Raw genomic sequence first — 17,086 nt, forward strand, 5'->3', positions numbered from 1 at the left:
GTCTTTCTTTTCTGCATCTCATTCTTGCTTCCTTCCAGACCTTACAGGTACTTCGTATACACGCTGCTCTCCATACTTGCTTTCTACACCTATTATTTTTTTAAAACCATGAATCCAGCCAAAAGAAATTTAGTCTGTTGCTTGGAAAGGAAAAGACAATTCTGAATCTTTCAGCACTATGACTGTTCATTGAGATAGACTACTGCCAAGCCTGTTCTATATAAACCAGAATAGTTGTTTCATGCCAACATGAGTGTGTGGTTTTGGCAGCTACAACACTGCAAAGTATAATATAGGATTGGGAGAATAAATACAGTGCATGGCAAGTTCCCAAATGCCCCACTTAGAACTGACACATTTTGACTAAAATGATGCCCAAACTGTAAAACTAAAATACGTACATCAGAGTTTAACACTGCTTACACAACCAATTTGCGCCACAGTCAGAGGAGGGTGGGAAGGGTTTTGACGCTGTTTAAACCCAAGGTCCAAGGTTGCCTGGTTCAGGTGGCTGGGCATTGCTTGTCTCAAAACCAGATCAGTGGAAGTAAGGCACAGCACTTTCTCCTAATCCCGGTAAAGTTCAGGATCAAGCACAGCGTTACCTCAGCTGCAGCCAAATAGGATTCAACTCAATGATGCACAGTGAGAACAGACAGGCCCAAACAGGGTCATGAGTGCATACTCCTCTACATCGCTTGCTCCTTTCTGTACAGTCAGCCTAACCGTGCCAGGAAACTATGGGACTGGGATAAATGAGAATATGGATAAAAAGCAGGAATAAGCAGGGCCTAGAGCACATTTTTAAATAACAATTGTAAATAGAGGGGGGATCACTTATCCATATTAGTCAGGAAATCCTGCTAGCAATAACTTGTTCATTTTGGCTGCCCCAGCTGTGTCACAACTTGGGTTGGTTATACGCAATGCTTTGCTTAAGCATGTTACTCTTACAAATACAGGTGGAAAATCAGTGTGTGCTGCCTAGGGCAGTAGTCTATATGAGTAGGCTTTGGCTGCACAGGTCTTGGAAATTAACCCCATTAATATGGCCGCCAGGGTAGCCATAATGTTACTATTAACACTAGGATCCCAAAGGCCAGCATGACAACTAGAAAGATGAAAAAAAGAGGCCCAGTTTTTCACTACCTCCAGCTTTACTGGATGTATTAGCAATTCTAGCATTGTTCTCAAACCAATCTGCAGGAAGGCAATGCTGTTCTCAGGGCAGGCAAGGAGTAAGATTATTCTCACCGTGCTGTCCTTGTCCTCAGGCTAACATACAGAGGGGCTTCAGAAAAAGCTTGTCGTGAATGGGGAATTCTGATGGGAGTTGTAGCAGAAGAAAAACAAGTTATCTGACTCGGATGGACACAAAAGGGTGTTCTAGCAAGTAGGCACTAATCTAGGATTCGGAAGACAAGTGCTTGATTACCTGCACTGTCACAGATGGTGGACAGATCACTTACAGCCAGACTTTCAGCAGTATTCAGGCAGCTAAAGATGCAGGCAGGTACATGGAAAGCACTTTTCATAAGTGCTTAAATTCCCAGGTGCATGTCTTCGTAATTGACTGGAAAATCTCATCTCTGTCTCTAATTCCTTGTCTATAAAATTGGAACAATGGCACTTCCCTATATTATAGGAATGTTGTGAGAATAAATACTCTCAAAATCAGAAGAAATTAAATATAATGATAATAGGGTTTGTATAAATACCTCTGTAAGATCTTTGTCCAGTAGTCTGATGTTTTGCAAGTAGGTCCCATTCTAGAGAACGCCAAATTAAGACCACCAGCTAGAATAAATTCTTTCTATGTTTTCTAATATCTTATCTAAAATAAGACAGGCGGAGCACATGGTTTCACAGGAGTATTATTCTAGCCAGGGCTCAAATATAAGGTCTGAGAGGGTATAAAGATGCAAGCTAGGTAATTAGAAAATTACACCAAACTGGACATGCAGTCAAACAAAATGGACTTGTGTTATACTGGTGCTTAGGCATAGCAGAGATAAAGATTTGGTCACATCTGTGCTGGTGCTATAGTGTGCTTAGCTCTTCCAGTACTCCCCAGTCTCTCATCTTCTATATGCTATAAACATAGTTATTATCAACAGGCTCTGTGACACCTCTGCTGTCTCTCTTTAAATCACTACAGTTCCCTTCAGCTTGCTGCAAGCAGGATCTAAATCACAGTAGTAGGCCTAAAGCAGAGATGTCCAAGGTTTCATCCAAGCCCTTAGCAGTGAGAACCCACCTTCCCTGACATGTTTTCACTTCATCTCTTAGTTCCTCAACAGTTTTTTCTGTCACCGTGACCTCCAACAACATTTTTCTCTTTACTAAAGATGGCCAAGTAGAAGGATTAGTTGGCTGTTTGGACATTTTCCTGCCTCAACAACAGGGAACAGCGTGAGACTACTATACTTCTTTCACCAATGAGACACGGAGCTGACTGGGATAAACGTTTGTGTGTTGCCCCTGGTGCCAGCCTTTCCTGTGGGAGACTTCCGTACCCATTCACCTTCATCACACATCAGGTTTTTGTTGCTAAATAAAGTAAACCAACAAACCAAAAAGGATTCCTAAATGCATCAAAGCATGCTCTAAGTTATAAATCCCCCCTCAAACAAACAAAAACATAACTTGAGTTTTTATGGAAGACAGTCAAAGGGATCTACTTCCAAAAATATTTACCTAAAGCATGAATCAGATCAGATACCTGACATGGCTTCCTTCCACAAATTTTCCATGCGAGGTGTCTGTGTATATGTGCACACATGTAGCATGAGTGTATGCTAGTGTAACAACTACGAGTTACAACCATAGGTATATCTCATCAAAAACCCAGTGAAGAAAGAAAATCAAAAGGCCCTTGCCCAATGCAGCTGTCTGCTAATTAAACACTGGTGTTAATTGCAATAGTGTGCCTGGACCCCATTCCCCGTGTTTGTTGTGGTGCCTGCATGAGCTCTGGATCACTCAGAACTTTCACATTCTCACAGAAAATGAAACCGTCTATAAAAGGAATGAAAGGCTGTGATATGTATATATATCTATAGGGCTATTTTTAAAGAAAAAAAAGATTTTTTTGTGTGTGCTAGTTCAAAGCCAGCTTTGATTATCTAAAGCAAAAGTCACTCTTTAGAAAGGGTAAAAAACTAAATGTAAAGACGGAATCTTTTTTATTTAATCCATGATGAAAAGAGCATTTCTTATTTGTAATGCTCTTGCCTCTCAAATTTTATTATTATTTTTTTAATTAACAGTGAAATGTAGAATTTTCAGGCAGCATTTCCCGTCCTTACTTTACGAGATGTGCAAAGCAGCATTCCATTAGGGCCAACAGCCAGTAAAAAGGATGTCATTTGACACCCTTACACAACTATGCATACCAGGCTGGAACCGAGTGGGATTATGTGAGTGGATAGAAAGCCCTTCTAGAGAGAGGATTTACTCATACTGTTTTTCTTTACACATTCTGCTCTCTGAAGATAGTAAATCAACTATTGGATTTGCAGAAACAACTCTCATGGTGGCTAAAGAATTCAGGCACAAAGCAGATGAAGGCAAAGATCTGGCCTCTCTAAAGCAGCTTGTAGCGACCATGGGAAGAGACCGAACTGCACCCATGTCCGAAGGGGCTAAACAGCGCCTGTGCCTGAACCACGTTGCTCTTCTAAGGCAGGGGCAGGAGGTGGGCTGGGTTTCCAGAGCTCAGGCCAAATCCCATGGCAACTTTCTGCTTTTATGGTAGGCTAAACCAAAGTGCTGGATCTGAACGTTTTAAGATTTAAAAGACAGTACTTTACCGTTACTGCGAGCCAGGAACTGTCTTTTCTGGTAAGAAATCCCTTATGTGCAAAGATGAATTAATCGGTGGATAGTTTTGCTTCGTTATGAAGGCAGAGAGCTTTGTATCACTGCCCACAGACAGGGATCTCGTTTTCTGTCTTTGAGGTTCCTTAAGGTTTTTGCCGTTTGACCAACAGAGTCAACATTAACTAACAGAGCTAACACTCTAACTCCATGTCTCTCATTTTCCTCAAGTAAAGATCTTACAGCACTGAATTCTGTATCAAATCTTAATCAAAATGTCTCAACAGGAGAACTGAAAATAAATGTTTCTCAGAAAACAATCTCAAGAGACTCGGCAATTTCACTTAAACAACTCTTCCATTTTGCTACCGATTTTCATTAAAACTAGCTTTGTTAATAAAGTGTCCTTTGGTCAGCATTTCACCACTGCCCTCAGACTTAATACATTACTTGAACACAGACATTAAAGGTGTAATAACGAGTTATATACATAAGCATAAGCCTGTGAAGGACTGTGTCATGATAACTGTTATTTTCACAAGCTCCACCTCTCAGCATCATCCCTGGCTGCATCTTATTTAGTTTGTAAAGTTCTTTGTACCAATACCAGCCTATTTTATTTGTCCTTAAATGTAATTCTGCACAGACAATGACATTTTTATTAGTAAATGAGAAGCAGTGTGTGCCAGCAGACAGGGTACCAGACTCGGGGTCAGGAGACTGTCATACTTCACCCAAACTTGCCCATGGTCTGCAAATTCTTCTTCCAATCATCCTTACCTCCATTTCTTTTTCAGCTCTTCTCTAAATAGGATCATGCTCTTTGCGACAAAAAATGTCTCTATTGTCCCCATGTACATGATGGTACTGTTCCCATCTTGCTGGAGCCCTGATCTTGACGGGGGCCTCTCAAGATTCGGCACAATGCAAGAGGTTCCAATTAAAAATAATTGATCATTAAGAGGCAGAGAATGGTAAAGAGTGAGCTGGCGCTTTACTTTCTATGGGGAAATAGTCAAACACTAGTGGCAAAGTAGAGACATGTGTGATGACATCGAATCTTCCCAAAGAAATGAAAGTGGGAAGTGTCACTCATCACCTTTTGGTCTTTTGTGTAACATGCGTAGGGAATGTTCCCTTCTCTGAAGAGTCTCTGTGGACCCTTCAGATGATGGGATTTACTGTCACATGCCCTCTTCTGCCTGTCTTTTTTTGGTTGTTGTACAAAGTGTTGCCATGTGGGGTCTGTGTGATAGCACATACTGCAAAATATCTCTAGCTGAGTGGAATTGGTGCTGGCCAGTCAGATTGCTAGTTGGCTGACTATTCCCTAAAAATGAAAAGCAGACACTGAGGAAACTATCTTGTTCATAAAAGGAAAATATTTATCTGCAACAAAAAAAGAACCAAACAACCCCAAAACAAAATAACTGGCTGGTTATTTCATTAAATGATCAGTAGTGAAGTAATTAAATAATTGAGCAGCAGAGCAAGGAGGAAGCCTACTTCCACACACACCTCCAAAATACGGATTTTAATTAAGCAAAACAATTTTCCAGTTCACTCAGAACTGCTTCAGTTGAAGAAGAAAACAAAGGAGAAAATGTCTGAATGTTTTGTTTAAATGCTTCTTAAATGAAGCAACTCCAACTTTGAATTTGAAATGAACCCAAAATGAGTGAAAAACATTAAGCAACCTTATAAGGTTCAGCTGGAATTAACAGGCAGACTAAGGGATGGACCAAGGCTAAGACAGACAGGTGAAGGCAGGTAGCTCAGCTTTAGAACCACAGGGAGTTTGAGAGAGGTGCAGGAGTTGGTTTATGCCTACAGCTTGCCCCATATCACTCAGAAAGTCTAACCCACTTCACCTGCACCATATAGACATGGTAATAAGGGACATAAGGCAGCAAATGGAACATTTTGCTTAATGAGATTAGAAATGGCATATAGGGAAAAGTGTTTGTGGAGAGCAGAGAAAGAGGAGAACAATAAAAACACTTGAGACTGAGACACAAGAGGCATATGGGCACAGCTACAGCTACAGGTACATTTGCTTTTCTTTGGTTTCAGGCTGGCCAGAAAGAAAACAACTCCACTGTGAAGCCATGCTTTGTGCCTGCTCAGCCCAATGCTCGTGCCTGCTGGCTAATGCGATGGGCTGGCTTGCAGACTGAGCTGGCTTGTAGCCAGCCATCCCAGAGCCCATACAAGGCAAACATGTGACTGCTTGCCCCCGTCCAGGCAGGTGTTACTCTGGGATTCCTCACGCTGCCTTCTTAACAGGACATACATAGCAAAGTACTGCCTCTGTCACCCGTTAAGTGTGGTGAAGTGCCCAGGCTGTGAAGGAGCACTTCGTCAGACATAGCTGCAGTAGCATCTCCAGGGCAAACTAATTGCTGACTGTAAACTGCTGCGATCAACGTGAATGCTCACCAAACAATATTCCTCCCATAAATGTTCAGAAGTAAGAAGGTTGCTGACAAAGAAATTCATGAAGGTTGCCAGGAGCATGGAGTGCCTTTCTAGAATGTCGGCCCTAGTTATTCCCTTGGAAACCAGTAAATAAAGAGTTAAGGTATGAGCAAACACAACCTTAACTGTGCTGTTTGAGCGATGCCCCAATATGGCCATAACACACAGAGCCTGTGCTATCTCAAAGGCAGAGTGCAAACATTTGGGGAATAGGGCACATGACCACAGGACAGAGTCTAAAGCCTTCTTTTTGCAAGGGAAAACTGATCTCTACCAAAGCCGCAGGGACTGGGGGCAGGGGAAGTGCTGACACCAACCTTGCCCAAGAGACAGCTGGTGTCTTCCTCAGGACTAACACCTACTCACTTTACAACCCCTGTGCTAGCAGACTGCGACAGGACTACTTGCTCCACCCTCCAGCACTGAGCCCACAGACCATCTCGGCACCCTTCCACACTTCTGGTAATTCCCCTGGGAGGAAGAGCTCTAGGCACTGTTATTACCACAATTTACAAAGTCAACACCAAAAGGAGACACACTACTGAACCACCCACATGAACAGAGGAGGCAGGGAAAGAGGCAAGACACCTTCCAGAGGGACAAGACCTTTCTCATGTCAAAGCCCAGCAGTTTTCTTGTGTCACAGCCACAAAGCAGCCAAGCACTCCATCTCTGCCAGCTGGAGCGGGCAGCTCCCACAGCTGACCTGCACAATCCCCAGCAGTACGGCCAACCCCAGCAAGGGCATGGGGAAGGCTATTCAGGTGCTGCTTTTCAAAAGGCTTATGGCTTACCACATTTGCCAAGATGCAAAGGTATAAGATGCTAACAGACAACTTTGTTGCTGTGTCAGTTAAGGCTATTTTTTTGGCAGGGGGTAGGATGGCAGAGAGTGTGCCATCTCTGCTACAGCACAAACACTGCTCTGAAATGCGTGGCCACAGAGAGCCCTGCTCAGACGCTTTTTACCGTGGCAGGGTTATACTCAGAAGTGTTGCGCTGTCCCTCGTCTCTATTTATTTCTCATTCTCTGCTCCCTAGGAAACTGAGTATCACATTAGCGTCTCCCTCTTTTTTGTCCTACTTTGAATGCCGAGTAGCTAGCACCCATTATTCTATGACAATGTCCCATCTTACTGACATGTATTGAATATGTACATTTTTATACAGCTTTAATAGTGCTATTTTAAACTTTAAAGCCTGTCACTTGTCCTCATGAAAGTCAGATGGAAAATAATGCTATTCTCATATTTTTCTGGTCTTTACATCCAAAGCAGCAGTCCCTAGAGCAAGCCTCTGTCCTCCTGTTCAGAAGAATTTCTGTAGCCAGTTTGCACAGTACTGTCCTGCAACTACAACTGAAGGGCAAATCTTAGTACTACAATTACAGCACATCTGCAGCATGTGAGGGCTTGTTCTGTAATCACTTACAACCCCTTGATTTGGAGTTTTGGCTGAGCAATGAATGCAGTATCAAATGAGAAATAAATACAGAAATCAAAGACTACAAAGCTAAACACTGTATTTACCGCTGTTGTCACCTTTGTATGGACACAGGTATGTACTAGTAGTGGTACACTAGTATGAGATCAAGAGGTGGACCACAAAACTGAGCCTTGAATCCAAACCTCCTCCAGTCCGAGAGGCCCACACTCCTGTCTCTGAATACAGGCACATTCCTACAGTTTGGGTTTTCCCAAAATATGTCATAAGGAAGAGACTTCCCATCACCACCTACAAAGAGCCAAAACGCAGAAGCTGTCCTACAGCAAGCTGACAACAGCATCCTCACGTTTCTCAGAAATACTCTCCTGACTCAGGGGTGAGGTTGCAGGGCTGCAGACCCTACACTTAGTCCTGAACACTCTCAAGCCTCGATGCCAAACCCTGGGTGCAAAACTCGGCCAATTGGCTCAGGAAATCAGGCTAAGGCCTGTTCTGCTTGACAAGGAAATGCCCTATGGTAGAGCTGGCTAGCGATAACCAACATAACTTGGCTGCATTTCATGTGCAGGGGAAAAAAGGCTAGTGAAGACTGCACAGTGTTGAATCCTAGAGCTGTCTTGTCCTCTTCCTAGTGATAACCACCACACGTTCATCAGAGCATTTGTCACCAGCAAATTAGGAGTTAAACAGGAGGGTGGACTAAAGAGCATATATCTTATTTGTCTTATCCTGTGATTAAAAAAATCCTCTTAGGTTCAGGTGTAAACGTCCCTTTTCTTGACCTACAAGGTATTTGCCATACTGTCTGTCTCTAGGGTTAAAAATCTCCCTGGCAGTAAGCGCTTCTGTAAACACTCCCACTTTATCTGCAGAGAGTGAGAATCCCAGCAGTACTGGAAACAGATATAAATGGAAACTGTTAAAAAAATTAATAAAAAAAATTATTCAGCATATGCTAAAAGTAGCAGTGATTTCTGGCAAGAATTAATTAAACCAGATGAAAAACTTCTGATACAATTCATGCTATTAGATCTTTTAATTAGTTCTGGCTTTTAGTTCATCGTAACAAGCTTCTGTGAGGGTGAAAAAGAAATAATTGTTTATTCAAATGGCAATAATTTGGGTTTCTTTAATTGATTCCTAGTGTGAAAGCATTGATTCCTGCTGTTTTCTAAAATGCTGGGTGGAAAAGTTCCAGCACGATGTCCAATTCCGGAGGCCACTGAGTCCATTCCCCACTGCAGCCTCCCATCTGCAATCTAGCCCTATCACTTCTGTCTTGTCTGTACACTGCTGAGCATCGAGGCAGGGCTTAGCCGTTCTCGAGTGCTAGTGGGCTTATTAAGTATTCCTATGCGAAGCTGATGATGTGCTCATAAATAATACTGGTGGGATTGAAATATGTTTTCTTTCCAGCAGGCTGGATATTCTGGAAAGGAAATATTTTAAAAAGAAAAAAAATTCAGATACCCAAAATGTGTCTTAAAAAGAAGAGGTTTTAGATAATACAAAACATTTATTTAAAAAAAAATTTTTTTTTTTCTATAAATAAATTTAATTCACCAATCTTTGCCCAAGGACAGGGAGGAAATTGATTTTGCTTCACTATCAGGATACAGTGTAGAAATGTCACTGACCCTAAAAAGACACATGCTAACAGTTTTAAAAGTAGGTCTGGTAACTCCTGTTTCTGCTGATAGCTAATTTGTTGGGTGCCAGTCAGTAAAAAGGTCATATAATTCCTACTGGGTAAAAGGTGGTACAGGACTAAGGCATGCAAAGAAGCCAAAAAGAAAAAAAAAAGCATTTCTGCAGTTTGAAACTCCATGGAAGCATACTGCAGATTTATGCCTAAGCCAATGCTGAATTATGGGTCACTGCTGTAAAACCAGAATTCCTTACATTACTTAATCTAACGAGGTCTGTGAGAGAAGAAAAAGGCCTCAGTTTGTAAGATCTAAGGGGCTGAGACCTTATCTGCACACTTTCCTGTAAAGCTCCAGGTGCACTGTGAGATCTATATCATCAGTTCCATGCTAAAAACTATGTTGTTTAAAACAAAACAATCAAAGGCTGAAAAGCAAAGCTCTCAAATATCATGAAACAGCAAAGCAAAGGTTGCCTAATGTAACCTTCCTTCTGCCTCCAGGTTGTATGGTATAATACACTGTTTCAGTCCTTGACCAGGTACTGCCCCCACCCACATTCATTTTTTTGGCAAGAGCCCCTGCTTCACTCCAGGCACAGGACCCACAGTGCTCTGCATACAAAGCAGCTCTTCAATATTCTTTTTAATCTCAGCCCTTCAGTGTGGGACTCCAGCTTCATCTACTACAAACTGTCGCAACACTGCACAAACAATGATACTTTTCCATTCTACGCTGGTTTTTCTTTGCTGTTCAGCCCCAGAGCTCTGAATGCTTTGCACTAGTTAACACATTTATTCCCAAAACGTCCTTGTGAGGTGAGGAAATATTATCCCTAATTTAGAGAGTAAGATTGAGTTACTTTCCAAAGAAAAGTAGAAAAGAGGCAGGAAAAGCAACCAGATCTCTGGAGCCCCAATCAACCACCTAAATCATCATTTTTACAACAGGCCTCTGGCCTTTATTCACACCACACAACTTCTGCTAGAGGTTAGGCAGCAATGCCAGAGACATAGCCCCATTCACTGACATAACATAAATCTACTACTGTGACTCCAGACCAATATATTATATGACCCTGCTCTAGGTTTACTTAGGGTGAAATTCAGTCCTGTGCAGAGGCCCAGCATTTATATCCTTTCTCAAAGGTTTGCAGTTGTGTGTGTGCCTCATGCTTACCCTCTGATCTTTTTTTGGAAAGAAAAAAGTCGTGCTGTTTATCCACTAGACACTGTGATCACATAATTAGAGGCACGTGTACAGACCATGATTAGAAGGGGCAGAGTAAAGGTTACACTGGCTTCTTGAAAGCACTTTGATAATCTAAAAAGTAGGAAATTAAATAAGAACACAAACTCTACATTAAAAGTCATATTACCCAATGAATTAAGGAACAAAATAATCTCCACCTTTCAATCATCATCTATATAGCAAGAGTGTGTTCTGTACAATTGAATACCTTCAATCCGCAAATCAAGAACCTTTTATCTTAAATGCATGTCTTGCTATGTGAAAGGAAAGGCCTCAGATTTCTTCAGAGGTACCTGCTCAGTTATGTAAAGGAGGGGACTGAGATGGCATACTGGTCTCATTCCTTCTGTGCTTTGCCAAGGACATATTTCCAGCTATCTGTGTGGCCAATGGGAGCTTGTGAAAACCTCTAAGCAGTGGAAGTTCCCTGTCCCTTTATATCCGCAGATGATTCCCAAAACTCCTTTGTTCCCAAGTTCATGGTAAATCAGTGTGCAAATAAAGAATGTTTTCCGAAATCATATCTAAACCAAAGCCAATCTGATTTTCACTGGAGCAGTGACATCTACCAATTACCTCACTAAAGTCACATTTTTATTGCCTGCTTTGAGGCCCATAAATCAGTCAAAAGGTCAAGATTGTCAGTGCAGCAGAAAACATGTAGCTCCTCACACACACACATGCACATGCACTTCCCTGGTCTTCTGAAACATTCTGGGAGGGGGAAGCAACAACACTCCCCACACTCAAGCTGTAAAGCAAAGTTACCAAATCAGACATGTGTTCAAACAGTGTTGTTTTTACAGTTCTAGTACCTGCCATGGGCTCCTTTTTCACTGAATGGGTGTTAATAAGTTTAAATACATTTAATTAGCAGTTACAAGTGACTGAAGAAAACAGACCTACCATAGTCAGAATACCATTCTTTGCTGCTATCATTTCTAATTTTAGCTTTTGAATTTCTTCCTTTAAAACATATTTTATGTTTAAAAATATGCATAGGATTTTCAGGGTGGCCTTTAGCCATGCAGCTACTAAGCATATATTAAGGATTTATCTTTGTAAGAGCCTTCTGAACGAAGGGAGAATTACTCCCACTTTGCAAGTTGTGCAGCTATTGTACCCTGTTGGTCCCATAGCTGCGCCTGTACGACATTACCGCATTCCAGTCCCATGCCTGTATTACTGTGGTTGGGGGAGCCAGGATGCTCCTGGCTGCAGCAGTGTTGACACAGGGAGCAAAGGCTGCGCCCAGAGCAAAGACCCTGCAGCTGGACTGAAAGGGTGAATTGGACACTTGGAAGACAAGATAGAACAAGTTCCAGTCTTCTCCTCTGCATGGGCAAAACTGAGTTTTGCTGTCCTAGTGTAAAGGGCTAGTGCCAGCCTAGTGTTAGGCTCACAAAGCACCTAGAAACAATCACAGAAAACAATCTCAGAAAGTCTATTAATACAAAGACCCAGTGCTGGCTCAGGATCCCACCGAGCTAATTGCTAGAGGTGCGGAGTGAATTTTGGAGAAGACTTACACTAGGTTTGCTGCACTCTTATTGCTCTTCCCTGGCATTTTTTATCAGCCAGTGTTGGAGAATGTCTATGGGCTCAGGTGTGTCCTCCTTTGATTCAAATTGCTGTAGCTCTGCTCTTGCACCGTTACGTTATGTCAGAGCATTTCAGCCACAGGGAAAGGCTAGAGCAGAGATGGGAACGAGAGCTGGGGACTGAGCCTTGCTGAATTGCACTTGCTGCTCCAGCTGCCCCTGAGAAGAAAAGGAGGTCAATGGCAGCCAGCTGCTACCCTGCCAGCTCTGCTTTGCCCTGGCAGCAGCAGCTACCAAGGCAGCTTCTCTGGGCTCTGCCACAGCCAAAGGAGTCACCACAGCTTCACTTCTGGTTTGGCTGCCCTTGGTAATTGCCTATTTTGCCTATGTCCAGACCTTCCCAAGGCCACACAGAGGTGGAAGCTACACCCAAATTCCAGGTCTCAATATAGTAGCCTGACCACAGGACTGTGCTCCCTGTCTTCTTTCTCAGGCGCATATTGCCTCAGTGTCTCTATGCCAAACACAGCATAGTGTGTCTCAAAACAAGGTTTCCTTCTCCCCTCTCCCCAGCTTCAAAGGGATACGTTTGCTTACTGTTCTAAAACAAGGGATGAACTCAGGGAAGAGCTCTATCAGGAGACCGCAGTTTACCTTAAAACCTAACCAAAGCAGGCACAAATTCAGTCTAATATTCTCTAGCAGGGTATTTCATGACTAAAGCCCTGCTGTTGAAGATGTTATGTGCTCTTCAGCTCACATTCTTAAATCCGTGTTCACTCTCCTGCCCAACAGCACAGAGATAAGCAAAGGAGGGGGTTGTCTGGCCTGTGTGCTCTGCCTGGTAAACAAGTAACCACTGTAGTACACATTACAATGCACACACTGTCTCTCCTTGTGCTTACCCTCACCTAAATCTCTGCTCTAGCTGCATCATTCCTGTGATTCCTGTGAAGTGCAATGGTCTCTGATGGTTACAGAGCATCCTCCAAGGTAATCTCCATGACTAGGAAAATAAGGGAAGAACTTCTGTCAGCTGCCAAGTCAATGAGAGCTTCAGTAATTCAAAAGAACAACATTTCTAACAGTGGAAGCATGATGCAGGGTGTGCTAATGCCCAAGCTTGCTGATCACTCTGTAGCCCAAATTCTGCCAGACACAGGCAGGCATGATTGCTAGAGGCTTTCTCAACTTTTATGCAAACTCTGAATCACCAGAAATCCCAACATATGTAACCCTTGAGGAGGCTTAACGTGAATTCTTTGCTGCCATTGTTCTCCTGTTCAAATGTTGGGAGACTTCTTCCTGCTTCCTCCTTGTCAGGAGAGACAGCTTCAACAATATGGATTTTATTGTACACCCCCTACATCCCACTTCTGCCCCTTGTCAATAGCACAGAGGCCCAAACACCATCTCAGCTGCAAAGAGGAAATGACTATTCACAAGACACAAAGGTTTATGGATTTCTGCCTAACAAAAGATTATTTCTAAGCAGACTCTTGGTGTACTGATGCCTCATCTCTTCCAGTAGGAAAGCAGACAGCTTCCAGTATGCCCAACACCAACAAGTGAGAGCACTCTCCAGGGCAGGTGTACTATGCAAGGTAGCCTCTTAATCTTCCCCCATGCACAAGCGCTATTTTTCATACCAGCTGCATCTTAAACACTTGGTTAAGATGGTGATTAGTGGTGGTGGTAGGGTGTCACAGTGGGAGCTTTCTTAGGAAGAAAAGGCTTTGATTGAGCCAATGAAAGCTGTTGCCAGGGAACCAGATGCCATGAACACACCACTCCAGCAGTGCAAGAATACAAACCATGTGAGTGCTGGACTGAGCTTTAAATGTATTTGCTGCTTGAGGCCTGAACACACCATTAACTCTTTCAGTACCCGAAAGAGTTCACACAATGAACTGGGAAGATGGGAATCTGTTACGAATGCAGAGGAGCAAAACTTCTCCCGATATCTCTCCATTACACCCTGTTGATCCAAAAGAAAAACAAAGGGGGGAAACTTTTGACCTTTAGTTTTTGACTGGCAAAGGAGGTTTGTTTGTTTTGTAAACTATGTAAGGAAACTTCTCTTCAAAGTAATGCTTAGTTTTACACTAATGTGAAAAGGAATCAGATAAGTGCTCAGATAACCCTATAAAAGTATTAATTTTGTTTTTGTAGGGGGTGTTACGCATGAAGTTTGATGTGCACAGTGTGTTCACCAGTCAGTTCCTCTGCAAGAGGAACAGAATAGCTTAGCTTCCATTTTTCCCAGATCTGAGCTGGTTTCCAACACAAATGTTACCGATTTGAATTTTATCTGATCAGTTGCCAATTTGTTTCAAAGTTAACTTTCCACTCTGATTACTAAACAGCCTTGTACTCTACCGACAGAGCATTTTTTTTCCTAATGTAAATTCCACAGTGCTCTGCAACCGTACCAGTAAAACATAGCTAAAGCTCTAATTAAAAATCATGCCTGCCATATGTCAATTCATAAGAACTAAAATTAAACTAACAAGGGGCTGTAACCAAAACTTTTTTTGAACACAAGAGCCTGCCTGCTCTGCTCCGTTTTGAAGCAGTAACATGTGGAAGCCTGGGTAGTTCTTGCAGGACAATGACTAGTCCCAAACATTTTCATCTTTGGACTTCCATTTCAAACTCAGCACAGGTTCCTAAGTACAAAAAGCTGTTCCCACTCCATAGCCTGAGTAAAAGCCCCTCCGTTCCCCTGCAGCCAGTACTGGCTGCGTAACTGCTTTGATCCCACTGAGTAGGTAACTGTGTTGAGCAAGTAACATGTTGCTGGCAGTATTATACTGAACTCCCCCTGTCAGTCTCCATTTCAGCCTTTTTATATCCTGTGGTAATGCCAGCCGTCTAGTGAGCTCTGAGTTGGGGTCCGGTGTACTACTGCCTTTTTATGCCTCTCCCACAGTGCAAAAGGCCTGGGGGGAAAGGACATAGCAATACCATTATAATGCTTAAGTGGCCATAAAGTCCCAGTGTGAGTCCTAACAATCTCAACATAAGGGACAATAAAACTTGGGCCCCTCAAATTTATTCTAGGGAACTGGCAAGAGTGGATATAGTGCAAATCTGATTTAAAATCTTCACGCAACTCCCGTGCCAATTCCTGCCCAGCTTGGTGATGATGGAGAACTGGGCTCCTGTGTGTCCACTGGCCAAACAGGCACAGCATCTCACTGTCTGTCAAGATGATACTTATCATTCATCCCCCCAGAGCCCCTTGGAGTCCCAGCTAACAGCTATTCCATGGCTGTATTGCATAGCTGAGGTCTGGGAGAACACACACACCTATGGCAAACTACAATGCTGAAAAATGCACCACACGCTCGTACAGAGCACTTCTGTGTCCCTGGATTCTGCAGGGATTTAGTTGAGGGTCCACGCGCCTGCTGTGGGCTTGGTCCTGAGATACTGTGTTGCTGTGAAGAGGGTCTGCCTGTCTGCTTACAGTTTAACTTCTGGGTTTAATCTGCAGATACACATGCCAGGCTTACTGCAGTTGTTCCCACTACAGAGCCCCGGTCTCAGGCAGGATACAACTGCCTCTTTACAAAAGTTCTTGCGTAACCCTCATAAAACAGGGAAAAACAACAGTGCAGCTCAGCTTAGGTTAGCAGCAAATAAATGAAGAACTGGAAGACATTTTTAGAGGCAGAGTTATCTAAACACAACTTTGGCAACATATCTGGCCTAACAGCTCAGTTTTCTAACCAGTTCCATACAAAATATCTAACGATCAAAAACAGTCAGTGTCTGCACTTTGTATTTTGAGCCTAAAACATACATATGCACAGCTAGATACTGCATAGTGGCAAAGGAAGCCATTTGGGTGTGCTGCCTTAGTGGGACATCAGGATGCAAGTGTCGCTTACGGAACAAATATGGTTCCATGGCATGTTAGTGACCTCTGCAGAGCTCCCATCAAAGATCCTATGCAGATGTGATTCTGCTCAGTTTGCAAGAGCAAACAGAACTGCAGTGCAAGATGGTGGTGTTACAGAAGCTAATAATCCAGTCTCTGCAGTACAAAGAGGTGCAGATATACTGAAGTTACCATGCCGGAGCATGATATTTAACATTAGCTACTGCTGTCCCCCTCCCACAACATGTTGCTCAGCTCCTCACCAAAGATAATCACCCCAAAACATATGTATTCCTTACACTCACACACACACACTTGTGCTGCTGTGTTAGAGGAACTTAATTGAATTTACAAACTGGAGCCTTCAAGAAATATGAACTGCATGATGTAATTATCACGTTTCCAAAATGTATTTCCCTCCTTCCCATATGCATCAAGATATAACTCTCAGCTGACATAACTGCATGTTCTCCCCACACTGAGGATTCAAGTCTCAGTGCAAAGATTACACCTGCTGTAGGACAAAAGTGACAGTGTCCTGTAGGACTCTGGTACATCCATTGTTGCAGCAAGTGAAAGATGCACAGCTAGTGAGGCAGAAGACAGTAGGAAAAGAAATGAGAGCTTCCTGGACTGAAGAAGCTGAATGCTGCCCTAAACAACCAGACTCTGTCTCCAAACATGGCACAGAGTCTCTGTGCTCAATGCTCAGGCTCCATACCCAGCCCAGAGCCCGCTGCCCAACCTCCACAACAAGTCCATCCTCACTGTCCCCTGCAGCCCATGTCCTCTTCAGCTTTGTCCCCACTCATCTCTCAGTCCTTCCTTTTCCCTTCCTCCACACCCAGCCTCCCCAGGGCTCCCCATGTCCTCTTCCTCTTCTTGGCACTGGCAACAGATTTTCCATTTCCTTCCTCAGACCCTCCTCCTGTTTCCCTGACTCAGATTGTTTCCTCCTTTGCTCTCAAGCCCACCTACATTCAGATCAGCATCTGGTCCTTCTTGGAGTTAACTCGTTA

This window comes from Aquila chrysaetos, chromosome 6 (assembly GCF_900496995.4).
Source record: "Aquila chrysaetos chrysaetos chromosome 6, bAquChr1.4, whole genome shotgun sequence".
Classification (NCBI taxonomy): Eukaryota; Metazoa; Chordata; class Aves; order Accipitriformes; family Accipitridae; genus Aquila; species Aquila chrysaetos.